Source organism: Emydura macquarii, unplaced genomic scaffold (assembly GCF_026122565.2).
Source record: "Emydura macquarii macquarii isolate MOO-44397 ecotype Brisbane River unplaced genomic scaffold, CSIRO-AGI_Emac_v2 contig_2287, whole genome shotgun sequence".
NCBI classification, from domain to species: Eukaryota; Metazoa; Chordata; order Testudines; family Chelidae; genus Emydura; species Emydura macquarii.
The window spans coordinates 297383-320425 of record NW_027132424.1 but is presented as its reverse complement, the minus strand read 5'-3'; the positions used below and the strand labels follow the sequence as shown (position 1 = coordinate 320425).

General features: G+C 49.2%; 1 pseudogene; it reads right to left on the bottom strand.

The window, feature by feature from the left end:
* Nucleotides 1-2687: 2687 nt before the first annotated feature.
* Nucleotides 2688-3616, bottom strand: LOC137161225 (olfactory receptor 6F1-like; annotated as a pseudogene).
* Nucleotides 3617-23043: the final 19427 nt, after the last annotated feature.

Sequence of the window (23043 nt, the reverse complement as noted above, 5' to 3'; positions counted from 1 at the left end):
TAGGAGGGGCATTGCCAGCAGGTCACGGGAAGTGATTATTCCCCTCTATTCGGCATTGGTGAGGCCGCATTTAGAATATTGTGTCCAGTTTTGGGCCCCCCACTACAAAAAGGATGTGGACAAGTTGGAGAGAGTGCAGCGGAGGGCAACCAAAATGATTAGAGGGCTGGAGCACAGGACTTATGGGGAGAGGCTGAGGGAACTGGGCTTCTTTAGTCTGCAAAAGAGAAGAGTGAGGGGGGATTTGATAGTGGCCTTTAACTACCTGAAAGGAGTTTCCAGGGAGGATGGGGCTAGGCTGTTCTTGGTGGTGGCAGATGACAGAACAAGGAGCAATGGTCTCAAGTTGCAGGGCGGGAGGTCTAGGTTGGACATTAGGAAAAAGTTTTTTTACTAGGAGGGTGGTGAAACACTGGAATGGGCTACCTAGAGAAGTGGTGGAATCTCCATCCTTAGAGGTTTTTAAACTGAGGCTTGACAAAGCCCTGGTTGGGATGATATAGCTGAGATTAGTCCTGCTTTGAGCAGGGGGTTGGACTAGATGACCTCCTGAGGTCCCTTCCAACTCTCATATTCTATGATTCAATGGAGGATAAAATAAACTAGCCTCTCTCTGAAGCCACATTGCCTGAGTGGAAGGGTTAACATTTTCCAGGGCAAAAGTTTACCTCCCTGGATTCCAGGGATACCACCCAGCAATGTGTTACAAAAGTAGTGCCAATGTCATGCTTTTGCACACTCTCTGAAATTGCCATATCAAACACAGCTCTCATCACTCGTTAGCTGTAACAAATAAACAGATTAACTTTCACTGTAGTCAAACGAGAATTGGCTGTTTATAAATATACAAAATAGAAAATTAGTTAAACTAGGCTTGAGTTTATAACACAACCAGTTTACACAATTGTTACAATGTGAATATAGACAGGAAATGTTCAATGAAAATTACATAAAATTATATTCAGATTGGAAATTTCAAAGAAGTCCAAAGAACTAGGTTACAAATTCACATTGAAATGTAATGCAAACTACAACCTTACCTCTTTTAGGTTTCTTTTAAAACCCTGCCCATAAACAATATTATCTGATATTAAAAAATCACTTTCATTTTACTCTAATGCTCCATGCTGTGTGTTTTAAATAATGTCCATTTGTAACTTCAAGAGCCAAGTGAACATCGTGTGTTGCACAAGAAACCTTATTTATCACACTTCCAAAATTCTGAGCCATTAATTTTTGCCAACCTAACATTCTTTTAATATGATTTCTCCCTCATATTATTGGGCTGATTCTGCTCTCATTTAGATCTCTTTTACATCAGTGTGATTCATTGACTTCAGCGATGTTACTTCTGTTTAATATCGGTGTAACCACCTAAACTTAAGCTGAGTAATATAAGCCCTGGTAGTTGTTCAGAAATCAAACCCAGCTGATTACAAAGAACGTATTAGACCTACTGTCTTTGTACCAACTAGGGGTAATCCCCCTGATATCAATAGTAGATTTCCCTCTCATGCACCCTGCTGTACATCAGGAGTAATCACATTAAAGTCCAGGGATTTCATTCTCCTCTTGTGGGCATGAACATAAATTAGGAATGACTCCATTATAATTAGAGGGCCAGATTCTTCACTCGCACTGGTGTAAATCAGGAATAATTCCAAAAAAGACTATGGAGTTTCATCAGTGTGACATCATTAACAATTGACTGGTGCGTGCCTCTGCCTGGGAATTTCAAAGTGGTCTAAAGAAATTAGGGTAGATTTTCAAAGCTACAAATGACATGTATGCATCTAACTCCCATTAAAGTCAATGGAAGTTAAGGACCTAAAGTACCGTTGTGCTTTTGAAAATTTGCCTCTTTAGTTACTAGTGTTGTTTTTAATATACCATTCTTCAAAGATAGAGAACAATAGATTTTTAAAAGTAAATTGTATATAAAGTCTTTAAAGAAGGAACAACGTATTTACAATAATTAACAAGGAAACTTAGTATTGAAATAACGTTCAAAGAATTACAGTAAGAGTAGTTCCTGCAAAATCAAGATGAGATTATATACTTGGGAAACAGCATGTTGAAGTACAAATAGAGCTGGTTGTGGGGATAAAAGTATAAAAAGACTATGAAAATGTTGTAGTCTTTGTTCTCAACATTTTGAAAATTTCAATATTTCAATTTTTTGTTATGATTTATCATAAAAACCAGTGTCAAAATATTTGGTCTCCCACAGGATGAAAATGGTGATTTTGATAATCACCATTCTCATAAGAACTTCACAACAAAAGATATCCCATCTAGAGTCTGGGTCCCCTTGCAATAAATTTAAGAACTTCTTTATATTCACCCCCACATCATTTCATCACTACTCACGTGTCCAACACAGAGTTACACTCCCTCTCAACATTACTGCCTCACCAGCAAAAAGTCTCATGTTTGTCGGTCTCAACTTGCGGCCACTTTCATGGCTTTTTGCTCTACGGTTGTACAGCACCTAGCACAATGGGTTTCTGGCCTATATCTCCTTGGTATGACAATAAATAATCCACATAGATGGGAGTCGTAGAGTAACTTGTAGGTCATTTGGCCCTTACTGGGAAAGAGCATTTCAGGTTGCAAAGACTGCATACATTCACAGAGTGCATAACCCTAACGTAACAGCTGGCCCTTTTTCCTCCTTTTCGGCTCAGTCAGTGACTTGCTATATCATTTGAGAACAATCTCCTGCTGAATACTTTTTGCATGGATTTCTTCACCTCTACGTTCCTAAGCGTGTAAATGAAAGGATTTAGTAGCAGAGTTACAATTGTGTTGAAGGTAATCACTATTTTGTTCAACTCCAATGAGTTCTGTAGAGAGGGCTTGACATATAGGAAGATGGTGGTGCCGTACCATAAAATCACCACTGTGAGATGAGCAGAACACGTGGAAAAGGCCCTATGTCAGCCTTTGGCTGACGGGATCCTCAGTATGGTGGCAATGATATAAATGTAAGAGACCAGGGTTATTGATAAAGAGCCTAGGATAGCAGTGGAAAGAGTGAGAAAACACGCCATCTCAGCAGTTTCGGCGTCCGAACAAGAGAAGGATATCCAGGAATCTGTGTCACAAAAGAAGTGATTGATGATGTTAGGGCCACAGAAAGACAACTTGCCTATCAGAGAGGCTGGGACAGAAATAGCCAGGAAACTGAACACCCAAGAGCTAACAGCCAGTTGAGTGCACGAGGTGCTGTTCATGAAGGTGCTATAGTGCAAAGGGTAGCATATGGCCAGATAGCGGTCATAGGCCATGACAGCCAGGAGGGCACAGTCTGTACAGCCGAGGGGGAAAATGAAGTACATTTGCAGAACACAACCGTTGAAGGAGATAACCTGGCTTTTCCCAAGGAAGATTCCAAAGGATTTGGGGACACAGGCGGTGGTGTACCAGATCTCCAGGAAGGAGAGGTTGCAGAGGAAGAAGTACATGGGTGTATGGAGATGTGGCCAGGTCCACACTAAAGTTATGATGGCCACATTTACCATGACTGTCAGGACATACATCCCAGAAAACAGCAGAAAGAGTGTGATCTGCAAATACCAACTGCCAGGGAAGCCAGGAGAATGAATTCCTGCATGGTGGTTCGGTTTCCCCTTTCTATCTTTGCCATGAGGTCCACCTGCCAGCACATAACAGATGGGATTAGAGAGTTAAATTTGTTGGGCTCATTGTTGGAAATTTTTTTCTTGAAAATTTGTGTGCAGAATGCTTGCAGAAGAGCTGTGACAATCATCTTGTCCGTATCCCAGACCTTCCCACTCCTCCTAATAACCTTAATGGTACTCAGGTACACTTCAGATGGTATGAGATTTGTTAAATCTGCCCTGAAGTTCACATGGTTGAACACATAGTTGCTAACACTGTAACTTAAGATAATGTCATCACTTCAAAATGTGAACTCCTTATCTCTCCCGGGCGTATTTCCCGGGCTCTCTCTTTTTCTCTTAGAAATTCTTCTCACCACTCAGGACACAGATTCAAAATCATTTGCTTTTATATGTCTCTTTTACCTGTTTCTCTTTCCATGGCCATGCTCTGTTCAAGCTCATGTAATTATATAGTCTATTAAAGCATTATATAGTCTAGAGTTGACTTCAATAGACCCATAACAATGACACCAGCTGGAGATCTGGTCTACCAACTTTGATGACAATCTGACAAGTTATTCCATCTGGGGAGTTGGTCTATTAACTTCAATGGCAATGAGTCAATTTACACTGCCAGGGGACTCGGCTCCATTGACTCCATTGTAGACACAAGATTTTACATCACTTAGGATCAGGCCCATTCAACTTTAAAGATGATACATCAATTTACATCAACTGGGGAATGGGCCCTCAAGCCTTCAACAGAGCTACTGCTGATATACACCAGTTGGGTATATTTAGTGGCTGTAGACTGATTTACACAAGCTGTGGAATAGACCCACTGATTTCAGTTGAGATATTCTGAATTACACCATCTGAAGATCTCGCCCAAACAAAGGAAATATACTTTCTCTTCAGAGATAAGCCAGTTACGCACAGTGCCAAATAGTTTCTTTTCCAGCCACATATGAACAAGTAACTCACATCCCCAGTTCTGTAAAACCTCTTCCTCAAGACACTTAATGTATGTTATACTTCCTGGACAACCCGTTGATGGAACTAGAGAACCGAATCCTCCCCTTCACATACAACATTCGTCTCACCACTGATCACAACATCCTCAACAGCATGTGGCAAGGAGAAGTGTCATCTATTATTTTCCCCAAAATGCTTATATCAAAGGCATGATTCAACTGCCACTGGGGAATCTTTCTACTGGCTGCAATAGAAGATTGAGCTAGTCCTGAGTATCAAAGATTTCAAATGTCTTCATATATTTCTATATGCATTAGAATCCTAATCTACTAGTGCTAGGATATTGAAAGGAACCTAAAAGGGTTAAGAACCCTGCTCCCATGTCCTAAAAGTTCCTCACCTACTAAATGTCTTCCTCTTACATGCTTTCCTTACAAGCCGCCACTGAAAAATTCATCCAAGTAAGCATATTTTATATTCCTCCCAAGTGCCCATGGGACTTGCTCTCCACAGAATTTCACAGACTTACATAGAAAGTACAGATCAGCTTGTAGAGATAGGAAGGCAGAGCACAGAGAGGCATCAAGGATAACTTGGAAGTGTCACTATGAATGACAATGAATAGACATTGGGCCAAAGAATGCCCAAAGCCAAAGAAAACCTGTAGAGTGATGGTTTGTGTTAGAAATAATCAAACAGGTTGTCCTGGGGGTGGATTGGGGAGACAGAACCCTTTACTGCCTGCTCGTTCCACCTCAATGTCGTGAGTGAGCAACGAGGGGGTTACTTTACAATTCTTTTATCCATACCAGTATGTAAATGGATACATTTCCAGCAACTCCCCATAGACCCTTATTTGGTTACACTGACACCTATAAAATGAATATTAATAACTACATGATGAATATAATTATACCTGTCCCTGTTCGTTGTTTACAGGATTAACATACAGAGGTCAGGCACATCACCTTAAAACCTATACATTTCATACTAACATTCTTTGAAGTAAAGACATGCCAGGGGGAGAAGGAAGATAATGCTTTCTTTCCACCAAAAGGCCTTGCACAGGAATGGCGATAGACTCATCCCCTGCACAGATGACCAGGAAGTGAGGAGAAGAGGAGAGATAACAGACTAACTAAAATTCACACCAATTATCAGAAACAAGGTTTGCCCTTCCCTTGACCCCATTCCCTATAATTTAGGCCTGACCACTTGTCCAGCTTTTAACTCTTTACTCTCCTACAAATTGGGGTCAAATTTCTGCTCCAGTGACTTTTTAATTACTTTACAATGTGGAACAGCTTCAACAGGAGAGACTGAGGAAAAGCCAAACTGGAATATCCCATCACTTAGTGGCTAGGGCACTATCTTGAAATGGAAGAGGTCCAAGATAAAAGCCCTTCTCTCCATCAATTGGCGCAGGGAATTGAACTTTGGTTTCCCACAACGCAGTTGACTGCCCTAACCAATGAGCAAAAACCTACAAGGAGGACTCTATCTCTACTCATTGCTGGTTCATGATAACATGTATAAAACTAAAACCGTTATGTTTCAACATTACTGACACATCTTGATTTCCTAGTGCAGTTGAAACTATTCCGCAAACTCAACAAAAATTCACAAATAATTTTGGATCAACCCATAACTGTTTTGTTTTTGGATAATAAATTCTTCAGTGAAAAAATTGCTTTCAGCTCTAGTATTTAGGCAGATAGGCACCTAATGGAATTTTCAAAAGTGCCATTAGGCTAAATTTTTAAAGGTGTTGGAATCCATGAGAATGAGCCGGCTAAATACTCTTAAAATTCTGGCCAAATGTGTCGAACTCCCATTGAAATCGCTGGCCCTTAGAGACAGATTTTCAAGAGTACTGAGGCATCTATAGATGAAGAGAGGGAGCGAGGGTCAGATTTTAAAGGCACTTAGGCTACTAAAGACAAAGATAAGTCCTGCTTGTTTTTTCCTAAAGCTCTGTGGCAGCTTAGGCATTGAATGCCAATTGATTTCAAGGATGAAAGTATTGACTTCTAGCTATGCTCCATCCTACACATGTCAACTGAGTCTGCATTATCTATGTCCAAGAAGAATGGAGAAGTGATGTTATCTATTGAAGAAAAATGGCCCAGATCAAAAAAGGCATTTAGGTACCTAATCCCCAGTTTAGGAGTTATCAAGTCCTCAGACCGCTACCCCTTCCTGCTTCTCCACGTGGGCACCAATGACACTGCCAAGAATGATCTTGAGCGGATCACTGCGGACTATGTGGCTCTGGGAAAAGAGATAAAGGAGTTTGAAGCGCAAGTGGTGTTCTCATCCATCCTTCCTGTTCAGGGAAAAGGCCCAGGTAGGGACCGTCGCATTGCGGAAGTAAATGTGTGGTTACGCAGGTGGTGTCGAAGAGAGGGCTTTGGATTCTTCGATCATGGACTGCTGTTCCAGGAAGAAGGATTACTAGGAAGAGATGGGATTCATCTAACGAAGACAGGGAAGAGTATCTTCGCAGACAGGCTGGCTAACCTAGTGAGGAGGGCTTTAAACTAGTTTCGACGGGGGACGGGGACCTAAGCCCAAGGGTAAGTGGGGAAGAGGGACACCACAAGGAAGCAGAAGGAGGAGGGTGCAGCAGGGGAGGCCTCTCGATTCATACTGGGAAAGTAGGCCAATTGGCTACTTATCTCAAGTGCCTGTACACAAATGCAAGAAGCCTGGGAAACAAGCAGGAGGAACTGGAAGTCCTGGCACAGTCAAGAAACTACGACATGATTGGAATAACTGAGACTTGGTGGAATAACTCTCACGATTGGAGCGCTGTCATGGATGGGTATAAACTGTTTAGGAAGGACAGGCAGGGGCGAAAGGGGGAGGAGTTGCACTGTATGTAAGAGAGCACTATGACTGCTCTGAGCTCCAGTATGAAACTGGAGATAAGTCAGTTGAGTGTCTCTGGGTTAAGCTTAGAAGCAAGAACAATAAGCGTGATGTCGTGGTGGGTGTCTGTTACAGACCACCAGACCAGGAGGATGAGGTAGATGAGGCTTTCTTTACTCAACTAGGAAAGGTTTCCAGTTCACAGGACCTGATTCTCATGGGAGACTTCAATCACCCTGACATCTGCTGGAAGAGCAATACAGCAGAGCACAAACAATCCAGGACGTTTTTGGAGAGTGTCGCAGACAATTTCCTGGTTCAAGTGCTGGAGCAACCAACTAGGGGCCGTGCTTCTCTTGACCTGCTGCTCACAAACAGGGAAGATTTGGTAGGGGAAGTAGAAGTGGGTGGCAACCTAGGCAGCAGTGACCATGAGATGGTCGAGTTCAGGATCCTGATGAAAGGAAGAAAGGAGAACAGCAGGATACGGACCATGGACTTCAGAAAAGCGGACTTTGACTCCCTCAGGGAACTGATGGGCAGGATTCCCTGGGAGGCTAATATGAGGGGGAAAGGAATCCAAGAGAGCTGGCTGTATTTTAAAGAAACCTTATTGAAGGCACAGGAGCAAACCATCCCGATGTGCAGAAAGAATAGCAAATATGGTAGGCGTCCAGCTTGGCTTAACAAGGATGTCCTTGGCGAACTTAAACGCAAAAAAGAAGCTTACAAGAAGTGGAAGCTTGGTCAGATGACCAGGGAGGATTATAAAAACTCTGCTAGAACGTGCAGGAATGAAATCAGGAAGGCCAAAGCGCAATTGGAGTTGCAGCTAGCAAGGGACGTGAAGGGGAACAAGAAGGGTTTCCACAGACATGTTGCCAACAAGAGGAAGATTAGGGAAAGTGTGGGCCCCTTAGAGAATGAGGGAGGCGACCTAGTGACGGAGGATGTGGAGAAAGCTGAGTTACTCAATGCCTTTTTTGCCTCTGTCTTCACACACAAGGTCAGCTCCCAGACTGCTGTACTGGGTGGCACAGAATGGGAAGGAGGCAAACATCCCGCAGTGCTGAAGGAACGGGTCCAAGACTATTTAGAAGGACTGGACATACACAAGTCCATGGGGCCGGATGCAATGCACCCGAGGGTGCTGAGGGAGTTGGCTGAGGTGATTTCAGAGCCATTGGCTATTATCTTTGAAAGCTCGTGGCAACAGGGGAGGTCCCTGAGGACTGGAAAAAAGCAAATCTAGTGCCCATCTTCAAAAAAGGGAGGAAAGAGGATCCGGGGAACTACAGACCGGTCAGCCTCACCTCAATCCCTGGAAAAATCATGGAGCAGGTCCTTAAGGAATCCATTTTAAGGCACTTGGAAGAGAGGAAGGTGATCAGGAACAGTCAACACGGATTCACCAAGGGAAAGTCATGCCTGACCAACCTGATTGCTTTCTATGATGAGGTGACTGGCTCTGTGGATGTAGGGAAGGCGGTGGATGTGATATACCTTGACTTTAGCAAAGCTTTTGATACTGTCTCTCACAGTATTCTTATCAGCAAGTTAAAGAAGTATGGGTTGGACGAATGGACTATAAAATGGATAGAGAACTTGCTAGAGCATAGGGCTCAACGAGTAGTGATCAATGGCTCCATGTCTAGCTGGCAACCGGTCACAAGCGGAGTTCCCCAAGGGTCGGTCCTGGGGCCGGTTTTGTTCAACATCTTTATTAATGATCTGGAGGATGGGGTAGATTGCACCCTCAGCAAGTTTGCGGATGACACTAAGCTGGGGGGAGTGGTAGATACCCTGCGAGGTAGGGATAGGATACAGAGTGACCTAAACAAACTGGAGGATTGGGCCAAAAGAAATCTGATGAGGTTCAACAAGAACAAGTGCAGAGTCCTCCACTTAGGAAGGAAGAATCCCATGCACAGCTATAGACTGGGGACCGACGAGCTGGGCAGCAGCTCTGCAGAAAAGGACCTGGGGGTAACGGTGGATAAAAAGCTGGATATGAGTCAGCAGTGTGCCCTGGTTGTCAAGAAGGCTAATGGCATATTGGGCTGCATTAGGAGGGGCATTGCCAGCAGGTCACGGGAAGTGATTATTCCCCTCTATTCGGCATTGGTGAGGCCGCATTTAGAGTATTGTGTCCAGTTTTGGGCCCCCCACTACAAAAAGGATGTGGACAAGTTGGAGAGAGTCCAGCGGAGGGCAACAAAAATGATTAGGGGGCTGGAGCACAGGACTTATGATGAGAGGCTGAGGGAACTGGGCTTGTTTAGTCTGCAAAAGAGAAGAATGAGGGGGATTTGATAGCGGCCTTTAACTACCTGAAAGGGGGTTCCAGGGAGGATGGGGCTAGGCTGTTCTCGGTGGTGGCAGATGAGAGAACAAGGAGCAACGGTCTCAAGTTGCAGGGCGGGAGGTCTAGGTTGGACATTAGGAAAAAGTTTTTCACTAGGAGGGTGGTGAAGCACTGGAATGGGTTACCTAGGGAGGTGGTGGAATCTCCATCCTTAGAGGTTTTTAAGCTGAGGCTTGACAAAGCCCTGGCTGGGATGGTGTAGCTGAGATTGGTCCTGCTTTGAGCAGGGGGTTGGACTAGATGACCTCCTGAGGTCCCTTCCAACTCTAATATTCTATGATTCTATGATTCTATGAATCCATCAATACCTGCCCAGCTGCAGCTTAACCTGATAGGTTTCTAAATTCTCATGGTGCCTAAACTTTTTACCTACATTTCTGCCTCTGGACATGCACATTGCTGTCTCAGGCAGATGCCCCACCACTCATCTCACCCAGCACTATCCTCAGACCGGGTGAAGATAGGGCTTCCTGCCTGTGGGGCCCAATCTAGTAGGTATGCTCAGAGCACTCTTAATTCCACATGAAACCTCTTCTTCTCATGTGCCAAATGGGGGAATTGGGTGAGGGTCTCCCATATCCTGCCAGAGTATCCTAACCACAGATCTCAAGATAATAAGGGAGGCATCTCTTGCTGCTTCCCCCACACCTCCAGCCATTTGGTGTGGTGCTAAACACACTTAGAGCACATGGATGTGCTCCTCTGCCCCTCTTCTCCCGGTTTATGGAGCATCCTGGGGTTTAGGTGGGGGATAGACACCTGGAGTGAGGCAGAAACATGCATGCCTAGGGTACTTTTACTGTGAAAATGTAGGCACTCAGTGAATTTAGACAGCTATAGGGTTAGGGTGCATCTGAGGAAGGGTTTTGTGGATCATAGACGTGCTTCAGGCACCTAAAACTGGGGCTTAGACACCTAAACCCAGATTTAGGCACCGCTGTGATCTACAAAACACCTGATCATCTGCTGCCTAACCCTGTAGGCACCTAAATGTTCACAGTCAAAGCTCCCCAGGTGGATAAGTGTCCACGGCTATGTTTGCAGACTGCTACTTTAGCAAGCACTAGTCCTCTATCTCCCACCTAAACGCCAGCATGATCCTCAAACCGGGCAACACCGATCTCATCTGCCGAGCCTTGTTCAGTAGGGATGCTCACAGCACAGCTTGGACAGGGTGGAAAGGCAGCTGAAGGTTCTCTTCTAACCATTAACCCAGTGGTAAGACCAATCCCAGCACACGAAGGGCCAAGTTTCAATTCCCCACTCAGACCAAAGAAGAGAAGGGTTTTTTTTAATTGGGGGTTTTCTACCTTTCATGGGAATGTCATGGAGTCAGGGAATCTGAAGGACCATCCGATCATTTTCTCTGATCTGTATTTCCCAGGCCATAAGCACCCGCACATTAAAGCCAGAAACTGAAACTGGAGCAAAGTATGAGAGCTTACAGGAGACTAGACTATTATATAAGGGAAATAGGCATGTCCAGTCTGCAAAAGAGAAGAATGAGGGGGGATTTGTTAGCAGCTGTGAGATAGCGAAGGCAGAGGGCAGTAGGAGAGTGGTCCTATTTGCAAACTAGGAAGGTGGGCGGGCTCATGCCCGCCCACCGCTCAAGGCCCCTCCCCCAGCCTAAGGGGAGGAGCCACCAGACCTAGAAAGCAACTGATTCCGTGGGACAACAAATGTAAAAAACAGGAAGGGGCGTGAGGTCAGAGGGAGCCAAAAGGGGACACCAAGCAGAGAACCCCGGACAGTGCCCACCACCACTCCCGGAAGGTGTCGACAGAGCCGGTGGACACCGCCCAGAAGAACTCTGCCCAGATACGTGAACGAAGAAGGGAACGGAAATAGGCCCCACAGTCGCAGGGCGCCTCCCCAGCCAATCTTCCCTCCCTGGTATTATAGATGGTGACTTTGGCCAGTGCCAAGAGGAGGTTGACAAGGAGGTCCCGTGACTTCATGGAGCCACGGACAGGGTGTGCATAGATAAACAAGTGCGGGGAGAAGTGCAGCCAGAACCTCAACAGGAGGTTCTGGAGGAGCCGGAAAAGGGGCTGCAGCCTGGCACACTCCAGGTATGCGTGCTCCAGGGTCTCCCTCGTGCCGCAGAAGGGGCAAGTGACGGGGCAGGGGGTGAACCGTGCCAAGTACACGCCCGTGCTCATGGTTCCGTGAAGGAGCCGCCAACTGATGTCCCCTGCGGGCCATGGGGTCAAGGTGGAATACAGGCTGGCCCACCGGGGGTCCCCGCCCTCCAGAGGGGGCAACAGGTCCCGCCATTTGGTGTCGGGGCAGGACGCAAGGGCGGGGAAGTGAAAGGTATGGAGCACGAGCATGTAAAGGTGGTCTCTCGACGCGGTTCGGAAAAGGACCAGCTGCATATCGTGCAGCGGGCTCGGTGCATAGGGACGGGGGGGGCTGAGAGGGCTCGCGGGGCCGGGGCCTGATGGAGAGTGCCGGAGGGCCGGGGCTGAGGGGCAGGCGGGGAGCACCCTCTCCCAGGACCCGCTCGAGGTAGACATGAACAGCGGGGGCAAGGCTGCCCTCACCTCCTGGAGTACGCGCCGGGGGGTTCGAAGGGTGGAGAGCCTCATACGCCGAGCCAGCGCATTGGGGTCCAACCAGTCCCCCCCGGTCATAGTCCAGGAGGTCTCTGATCTTGGTGACTCCCGCCAGGACCAGCCTCCGTCGCACCGAGGGGGTCTCCGCCACCTGCACACCGAGTTGAGGGTTGTGTAGCAGGGGCTCCACGAGGAGATCCTCCCCGTCAGGGACCAAAGGGGGCCTCCAGGTCCGGAGGAGGTCCTGGTAGAAGACCGGCAGCTCGGAGAGATCTCGCGGAAGACCCCTCGGGTGGAGGATAAAGAGCTGCCGGTCATATCGGAGCCCTTGTAGGCGGCGGAGGAAGGCATGCGCCAAGTGGCTCCACGCCGGAATACCTGCACCATAAAAAAGTCTCTGCAGGCCTGGAGGCGGAAGGTGTGGACCTGGCTGCGGATGCAGCACAGGCCCTGTCCCCTTTCCCCCAGGGGGAGACTCAGGATCCCTGCAGAGACCCAGTGAAGTCCTGGCCAAAAGAACTCCAGAACTGTCTTCTGGAGGTAGGCCAGGAAGCTCGGGATCGGGACCAGGGTGTTGAGGTGGTACCAGAGCATGGACAGGACCAGCTGGTTGAGGACCAGCGCCCTCCCTCGAAGGGAGAGGCACCGGAGCAGTCCCGTCCAACTCCGTAGCCGCCGCACCACCCTGTCCATTAAATCTTGCTAGTTCTCTGCTGGGGAGGGATGGGTGGCAGAAAGGTAAATGCCCAGATAGAGCAGCGGACCCGTGCTCCACCGGATGGCTTGAAGCATGGGTGGGAGGGAGCTCACCTGCCACCCGGCCCCTACCATCAGGCCAGAGCTCTTGGCCCAGTTGACCCGGGCAGAGGAGGCTGCCTAGTAGACAGCCAGGCAGCCCTCCAACCGCACCAGATCGCCTGAGTCCTGGACCACGAGGAGCACGTCGTCAGCGTACGCTGACAAGACCAGCCTCAGCCCTGGCTCACGGATCACCAACCCTGTCATCCTCCGATGGAGGAGACAGAGGAAACGCCCGAAGCTGACCTGTTTGGTCAGGGTCCAGTTGAGCTTGACCAGGCACTCCGCAGAGATGTACAACACCTAGAGAAAACCCACAAAGCGGGGCCCGAAGCCGAACACCCGCAGGGTGCCCAGGAGATACCCGTGGTCCATCCTGTCGAACACCTTCTCCTGATCCAGGGATAGGAGGGCGAACGACAGACCATCCCTACACCCAAGCTCTAAGAGATCCCATACCAAATACAAGTTGTCAAAGATGGTACGGCCCGGGATGGTGTAGGTCCGGTCGGGATGGACCACGTCCTGCAGCATGGATCCCAGCCTCAGGGAGACGGCCTTGGCCACGATTTTGTAGTCCATGCAGAGGAGCGAGATGGGACGCCAGTTTTGGAGGTTGCAGAGGTCCCCCTTCTTGGGAAGCAGGGTGAGCACGGCCCGCCTGCACGAAAGGGGGAGCTCTCCACTGGCCTTGGACTCGGCCCAGACGGTGGAGAGATCTGGGCCGAGGACATCCCAAAACATGCGGTAGAACTCCACAGTCAGCCCATCCATGCCCGGGGATTTGTTGGTGGGCATGAGGCAGAGGGCTTCCGAGAACTCGGCCAGAGTAAGAGGTAGCTTCAGCTGGTCCCGGTTGCCCGTGCTGACCGTGGGAAGTTTGTTCCAGAACATCCTCCGGGCGGTGGCTTCGGTCGGATCCGGGGAGAAAAGGTCGGCGTAGAAGGCCCGGGTCCTTCCATGCATCTCCACCGGATCCGTGAGGGGGGCACCATCCTCCGCCAGAAGGCAGGTGATGTGCTTCCGGGCCCCCTGTCGTGTCTCCAGGGCGTAGAAGAAGTGGGACGCGCGATTCATCTCCCGAAGGAGACAGATGCGGGATCGAACGAAGGCACCCCGAGCCCGGAGGTCTTCGAGGGCCTGGAGCTCCTCCCGCTTCTCCCGGCACGCTCCGCAGAGGGATGAATCCTCAGGGCTGGTGGCCAGATGCCTCTCTAGTGCTAAGACCTCCCGCTCCAACTGCTCTATCCCCGCATCCCTCCGCCGGCTGGCCCCCCGAGTGTAGTCGCGGCAGAAGAGCCAGGCGCGCACCATCCCCATGTCCCACCAGCACTGCGCCAAGGGAAAGGCACACCTCTGCCCCTGCCAGGCCAGCCAGAACTCCCAGAAGGACGCCAGAAGGACACCACGAAGCCCACGTCCTCCAGCAGGCTGTTGTTGAAATGTCAGTAGGCCGGCCCCGGCCTCTCTGCTGTCAAGGAGGGCGTCACGGTCACCAGGTCACCGGCCATACGCTGGAGGAGTGGGCCCGCGAGAGATGGTGTTGGGAAAGATAGATGCTGTCCAACCGGGAGTGGCTCGACCGATCTTCCCCCACCCGGACAAAGGTGACGGTGTCGTCCGGGTTGTGGATGTCGGCGGCAGCCTGGCACTGCTTGGTCCCTGTGCGGTCCCGCTCCTCAAGGGTGGTGTTAAAGTCCCTGCCCAGGACCAGGCACTCGCGAGGATCCAGTACACTGAGGAAGGCGGCTGCCTGCTGAAAGAACCGCACCCACTCCAGGCCCACAGTCAGGGCATAGACGTTGACAAGGTTCAGCAGACGGCCCGGCACTCCAGGGAAGAGGTGACTGGGTTGACGGGAGGGGGCCATCCCGCGCTGGAGAGTGGTGAGTCCAGCTGCCTGCAGGGGGCGCGATGGAAGGCCTGGGTCCAGCAGCCCCCTTGTGGGACTTGCAGGGATGTTTACCCCGCTCGGCGATGAGGGGGAGGGGGCGCTGGGGCCCGGCCTTGCGCTTGCAGCGCTTGACCTGCATGAGCACCCAACCCTCCGAGGTGGAGGTCTGGGCGATGGGGGCAGGGCCAGGGGGCAAGAGCGCAGGGGACGGGAAAGCGGAGGTGGGGCAGCAGGGGAAGGAAAGGCCTCTCCCTGAGGCGATTCCACTCCAGTGTCCACCAGAGGTGGCCCTGGCTCCCTCTCCCCCACAGGCCCCGCCAGACTGCTCTGGGCGTTAGCAGGGCCCACCCGCTCATCTGGGCACACCGGGGGAGGCACCCCCAGGGCCCGAGCGGAGGTGGCCGTTGATGGGGGAGGGGCAGCCACAGGGACCACACGGCTGAGGGGGGCGCCACCACTGGTCTGGCTGGCACCCCCCTGGGTCCCGGGGGTCCCGGGCTCCCTGCTTTGCCGGGCCAGGGGGCAGTCCCTCCAGACATGCCCCGTTGCCCAGCAGAGGAAGCACCGGGTCTCTCCCGAGCTATAATGGACCCGGTACTGGGCCCCTTTATGGGGCACCAGAAGCAGGGGAGGAGAGCACCAAGACAGGGGGAGAAGGGAAGGCCAATTCAGGCAGGGGCACAAGGAACACACTCACCAGCCTTGGATGGAACACCGGCTCCTCCGGCTGCACTGGGGGCAAGGACTATTTCAACTCAAGGGGGGGGGTGCAGTGTGCAGGGGGGGGAAACAAAAAAAACGGGGGGGCAATTAGAGGGGGGCCATGAGCACCATGGGGCAGGAGTCCTGGGCCAGGGCAGAGGGGAAAAGGGCAGTGGAGGGGGAAGGGGGAGGGCTAAGGCACGGCTAGGCAATGAGCCTGGGCGGGGCAGGGAGCAAACCAAGGTAGGGCCAGGGCAATTCAAACAGAAAAACAGACCAAGGCAGGGCCAGGAGAGGTCAAACAAACAAACAAACAAAGAAGCCAAGGACAGGGTGGGGGCAGGACAGGGCAAACAACCAAACCAGGGGGAAAACAAACAAACAAACTAGGGAGGAGGCTACAGGATGGGGAGAACTGCAGAGGGAGCAGGGGTCAGTGACAGGGAATGGGGCAGGGGGAAGGGAAGGGGCAGGGGTGCCCCAAAGGCTGGGGCCAGAGGGGGAGCAGCAACAGGGGGAAGGGTGCTCACACCAGTAAAAGCAGCAGGCCCCCACAGCCAGCTGGGGGGCAAGTAGGTAGGGTCCCCAAGAAGGAGCATCAGGGGCTCCCCAGGGCAGCAGGCTCCTCCAGAAACAGGAGGAGAGTGGGGATGGGAGGGATGTGAGTCCCAGAATGCTCATGGCCTTGTTTCCTAATGCCTAACTAAGCCATTAGGGGGCAATTAGGAGCAGCTGAGGCTGATTAAGGACTAGCCAGGTGCTCCATAAAAGCCCTCTGCGCCAAACAGTCAGTGCATGAGCTGGAGGAAGTAGGAGTGCCGAGCCGAGCCGAGCCGAGATCTGGAGAGCAGAGTCCTGCCATGGAGTGGCCAGGAGGAAGGTACCGGCTCAAGGAGCCAGAAGGACTGAAGGAGGGGGAAAAGTAGCCCAGGGGAAGAGCGTGCAGTCTGGAGAACAGTACCAGCAGCACATAGCTGCTCCTCATGGGGCCCCTGGGTTGGGACCTGGAGGAGCGGGTGGGCCTGGGTCCCTACCCCCTCCCCTGGGAAAACGGGGTGACGGGCAACTTCCTGGCCCACTACAAGCAGGAGAGCGTGAGACCCACTAGGGGGAAGCCAGCCATCAGCCACACAGCCTTTAACTACCTGAAGGGGGATTCCAGGGAGGACGGAGCTAGGCTGTTTTCAGTGGTAGTAGATGACAGAATAAGGAGCAACGGTCTCAAGTTGCAGTGGGGAGGTCTAGGTTGGATATTAGGAAAAACTTTTGCTCTAGGAGGGCGGTGAAGCACTGGAATAGGTTACCTAGGAAGGTGGTGGAATCACCACCCTTAAAGGTTTTTAAGACCCAGCTTGACAAAGCCCTGGGTGGGATGATTTAGTTGGGGTTGGTCCTGCTTTCAGCAGGGCGTTGGACTAGATGACTGCCAGAGATCCCTTCCAGCCCCCATCTTCTATGATTCTATGTGGTAACCACTTAGACCCTGAGCATATGAGCAAGAACCAGCTAGGTGAGCACCTGAGAGAGAGAACACTGAGTGCCATCTCAGAGCTCTTGTACATCCCCTTCCATGTCCCATCTGCAGCCCATGGCCATCTCTGATGCTTTGGAGGAAAGAGATTAAAAAAAACCCACCAGAAGCCAGAATACATTAGTGGGGAAAATCCCTTCCTGACCCACTGTGCTACAGACTCAGTGTCATGTGCTTTCTGCCTCAATGGATACGTAATTACTGAATACAAAGTGGCACCAGAATCTCCCTTAGCCAGTGATTAATACGCTTATTTGAAGGGTGGACAACACTTCCTCAGATCCCTGCTCCTCTTCAGGGAAAGGAGAATTGAAGTGGGGTGTTCCACAGCTGAGGTGGCTGCATTAACAGCTGGGCTAAAAGCTAGAAGTGGGGAGTCCCCTGCAGCCCTGGCTGGTTTGCGTGGAGTTGGCCATGCACTGTCACTGTTTTAGAGAAATGCTGTCGGTGCCTGGTTCCAAAAGAGGGTCCTCAGATGTGGCACACAAGCACAGATTGAATGTGTTGCCAACCCCAGTTTAGGTGCTAAGCCCCTGAAAGTGGGGGAAGGAGGGGAGGAGAGGGGTTTAGGATATGGCTAGGCCAGGGTTCATGGATACCAGTTGGCAGCAAAGCCCTAAAAAGCCTCTTTGTGGATTTGGGCCCAAGTTCAATGCTAAATTTAGAGTTGGTCCATACTGATGGTCAAAATATTTCCGCCCTCCCAAAGAAAAAAATGGCTTCCCACGCTTTTCATTTTGGTTGCAGAATGGGAAACCAGCAACAAAAAGCTGAGAGTGACCAAGTGGAACTTTCTGTAAAAACCTCTAAGGAATGAGATGCCACCACCTTCCTAGGTAACACATTCCAGTGCTTCACCACCCTCCTAGGGAAAAAGTTTTTCCTGCTATCAACCACATTGTTGAGCAACTCTTATTCTGCCTAGCAGAAGACAGCAGTAGAAGTTGAGATATTCAATAGGACCAAAGGGATTTAGATGTCCAACTTCCAGTGGCTTTAAATGAGGTTTGGGAAACTATCTCCATTAGCTTCTTTGAAATCCAAGCCAGAAGCACTCCCCAATGTGTTACTTTGCGTTATTAAGCAGTTGTGTGTGTCTCCATTGTCGTTAGCAGTTATTCCCTGGTCAGTAAGAGGAGACTCACCATATTTCACCTCCATGGAGTTACTCCTGATTTGCACATATATTTCTCACTATTTACTGAGGGTATTATATCAGTGTTAATGAACTCCATGACTGGTAAATCTGAAAATGGGGTGCTGATCCTTAGTTGGTGTCAATTGATACAACTCTATTGGATTCAGGGGTGTTTTGGTAATTCAAACCAGCTGGTGATCTGGCACACTGACTCCAGTGGAGCAATGCCAATTTACAACAATTGAGGATTTGGTCCCGCTGACTCCATTGGAGCTACACCTACTTGAATCAGCTGGGGATCTGGTCCCATTGACACCAATGGATCTACACCTATTTACATCAACTGAGGATCTGGTCCCATTGATGCCAATGGATCTACACTTGAACCAACTGGGGAACTGGTCCCATTGACACCAATGGAGCAACACTAATTTACACCAGCTAAAAATGTGTCCCTCTTTCTGGCAGAGTCTCAGAGGCAAATCATTGGCTACTGCTGAAATGGTGTTTTAGATATTGGGGGGGAACACTTGCTGAAAAATCATTCTGGGCACCAATCTCTCTTTGATTCTGAGAGCCAAGATAAAAAGGTAGGTAGGTTCTTCTGAGTTACTTTCTCAGTTCCAACTCACGCTGGGCTAAAGTTGAATTGCTTATTCTCTCAGTCAACCAGCGGCATAGACTCCTCTGGATATTCTATCCCAATGGCCAACAAATAACACGGAATGGAGCCATGTCTAGAAGTAATTTTTTAAACCACTCTTTTTCTCAAGGTAAATGGCAAGGGACTGGCTTTTGGAAATTTTGTACTTGCTCTGAGACAGGCATGTCTGATAGTTCAGAGAAAGAACTTAGGACATTGTGACCGTATGTTACTATTGCAGAATGTTCAGTCCCCTTAAGATTTATGTCAAATATGGAAGGAGAAATTTCAGCCAATATCTATCCAATAGCTCAGAGAAATAATATATGTTATATTAATGCCTTGCAGCTAATACCTGTTGATGTGGTGTACACTACACCCAACAGATAAGTATTGTTTAACACCTTGATTGGGGCCTACTCTCCTGTTCACTTCAATGATTGTTGGCAGAAGCCGGTGGCCTGGGATTTTCAAAGGAATCTAAGGGAATTAAGGCCAGATTTGCAAAGGTATTTAGTAACCTAAAAATGCAGATAGGTGCCTATTGGATTTACATAAGCACATAGGTGGTTAGGTGTCTAACTCTGTGTGTGCTTGCATGTGTCTACGTGCACCATTGGTCTGTACGCATCCTCGCAGGTATGTGTGTGGTGGGGAATGAACACTCAGTTAATATCTGTGGCAATAACTGGATACTGGGGTTATCATACAGGCCTGTCTGTGCATCACTTGATGCTACCAATCAAATTAATAGCAGCAATGGGCCTGAACGATTTTAGGGTCTGAATTATAAACACCCCCAATTATCTTTGTGAAACTCAGGTTCCATAACTGACTTTCCCAGCCATTATTTATTAGTGGTTACTGATCTGTTGTCAGTTGTTAGTTGTCAGTGCAGGCTGCATGCGAGTGTCCCTCATGTAGGTGCTGTCTTAGCTCTGCAAATAGCTGAGACAGCACTCACGATCAAATGAGTCGACACGACCATGGATTCGCTGAGCAACAAAGGCATCCGAGCCAGGTTTATTGCAGTTGAAGCACAATGAGAAGTGACCTATAAAGTATCGACGGGTACACTTCAAATACAAGTACTCCGTTACAATGGACTCGGCACAACTTAACAGCGGGAATCTCCGTTATCCCCTAGGCCAGACAACATTGTTCCCTCTGACTCCCTCTTTTATACACTGTTACAGACAATTCCGTTCTGTCCCCTTTGATGTAGGTAGTTGCCACCCTCTTGACGTAGTCTGATACCGTCCCTCGCCTTGTACTGGATGGTTCAGGCAAAGCAACTCTATTTGTCATCGTATCAGACATTTCTATCAAAGTGTCATGTCAGGGGGTCTGATGGCCCTTGTTGTCTTTCTGGTCCTAGGATCTTCTGTCTCTGGTATATATAGTTTAGATATTAGTAATGTTTTGATATTAGTAATATTTTGGAAATATGTGTGTTTGCAGTATCAGCGCTTCTTCGTGCCAGTTTCTGTGAGGTTGTAAGTTTACAGCCTGACTCATGTTCACGGTTTTTTCCACTTAGGCCTTATGCCTTATCCTGTTCTACTAGGTTTCAGGCCTCAGGCTCTCACTTTCTATTGCATTATCCATATGAAAATCACAGAACTGTGTGTAACACCAACTGACCTCTTTACTGGCAGCCTCAGAGCTTGGTGCCTACACTGTGAAAGTCTTCGCTTAACCTGTCTTCTGAGTTCTGGCCTAGAGAAATGAGCTCTTCCAGTCAGTTTTGGATCACATTGTCTGACAGGACTGGGGTGTGTGTGTGTTTGTGTGAGCTTGTATTCCCACTTCTCTCTCTATCTAAGCACGTATCTATATAACTATCCATCCACCTAACTGTCCATCCTACTGTCTGTCTGTCCAACATCTGTCCATTTTCCTCCTTTTACTATTTAGCCACCTAATTGTCCATCCATCTGTGTTTCTGATTGTCCACCTACTCTTCTGTCAATCTGCCATGTCATCTGTTCATCTGTCTAATTGGCTCTCATCTACCTGTCTAATGGTGTTTATATTCACCTGTTCTATCTATCTACTGCTAATGGCCCCATCAATGTGGGAAGTGGACTTCAGAGAGCAGGGGCTGAGGAGTGGGTGAATTTCACAGTCATGGGCACTATAGTCTACTTAAAAATATACCATGATTATTGGTAATAGTCCTTCTGACTCTGAGTGTAGCTAATTTCACAGGCAAAGCAGGTGGGAATTGGAGCCGATAAAGGGCTTGCTGTGTGGCTGTAACACTCTGCTAAGGGCAGCAGTGGCAAGGGGATAGACTGTAACAAGAGCTGTCTTGGTCTCTGGTAGCTGATGAGAGAAGAGGCAATAAACAGTTTTCCATAGTGTGTAAAGTGCTTGACCGTAAGGACGCTGCTGTTTCTACATGTCTGATCACAGCTCTACAGTGACAGATCCCCAGCGTGAAGCAACGCTGCTCAGTGGCATTTGAAACACGTTAATTTCATTGACTCTCGCTTAGGATAAAAATAATGATCAGTTAAAAAGCCCTGCTTCATTATGTGCTCATTAAAATAATCTCCGTTAGCAATGTAGCTACTAAAAAGAAATCTCTCCAATTAGCCAGGCAGCACCTGTGGATTTCTAGGGATTTACAGGAGGACTCAGAACTTGTTATAACTCCTCGTGTCTTAATCAGTTCTCTGAGAAATGTTCCATCTTGCTGAGACCTGGTCACTGTCTGGAGACCTGACAAAGCTCTCCAGAAATTAAGGGCCAGCGACAGAAACAAAGTTACTTGTCATTTTAATGGGTCCCGTGACAGGCCAATAGAATAGAAACGTTGCTGGGAAATGCAGGTCTCGGCGGCAGTCCCATCGGGGCTGATTAGAAAAAAAAGTCGGAGGCATGGATTAAAGTTAGACAAAGGAAAGGGAGGGTTTGTTCCTATGTCAAGTAGGCCCCTGATGTGTAAAGGGAAAGGGGTCAAGCCAGTTGTGCCAGCCCCTGTGAAAGGCGATCCTTCATTCACAAACTCCACCAGCGTCCCTGCGAGCGAGGAAAAGTAACAGGGTGTGCAGAGTGCCGTGAAACGGACGTAAACAAACCGGAGATTCCCACCAGGTTAGCCAAGGTAGCAGGGCCCGGCCGTAGTGAGCGAAAGGCAATTCCAGGTTTCTAGGCCTCCGTGACAGAGATCAGCCAACTCACCTGGATTGTGACGGGCTTTGCTGTCCTGCCCACGAGCCCCAGCTCTGCCGGTGCCCCTCAGTCCTGACCCGCAGCCCCTGCTATCTCCGCCCTGGGGTCCATTCACTGATGTGCCTCTGTCCTAACCTACAAAGCCCCCGCTATTGCTGTCCTCTAACTACTTCCAATACACCTCAGTTGGGAGTTACACCCCCTCTGTGCTGGCTGTGCTGTCCCAAACACACGACGCTGGCTATTCCCCTGGATCCTGACCCTCTGCTAGTTACCTGCAGCCCAGCCCCTCTCACTCCCTTCCCCACACAGAGCTCTCTGGATGCAGCAGGCCAGTGGCAGAGCCAGGAACAGAACCCAGGGCTCCCTGTTTACATTTTAGGAGAAGGGAAAAGTTTAGAGCTTCATGGTACCCTGGAATGAAAATGAACCGGCAGGTTTGCATCTTCCATCATCGTTATTAGGCATTACTATGGCAACCAAAGATCCCAATCAAGATCAAGGCCCCATTGTGCTCGGCACCATAGCAACACATGGCGAGAAACAGTCCATGGCCAAAAGCGTAATGAGACAAAACATGGGAGGGGAAACAGAGGCATGGAGGCGTTAACGACGCTCCCGTGAGTAAGACTGAGTCATTTAAACACAGGGGAGTGATGGGAAAAGTCATGGATTCCTCGATTCCAAGGCCAGAAGGGATGGTTAGATCATCCAGTCTGAGCTCCTGTATAGCGTAGATGCCCCTATGCTAAGACGTTA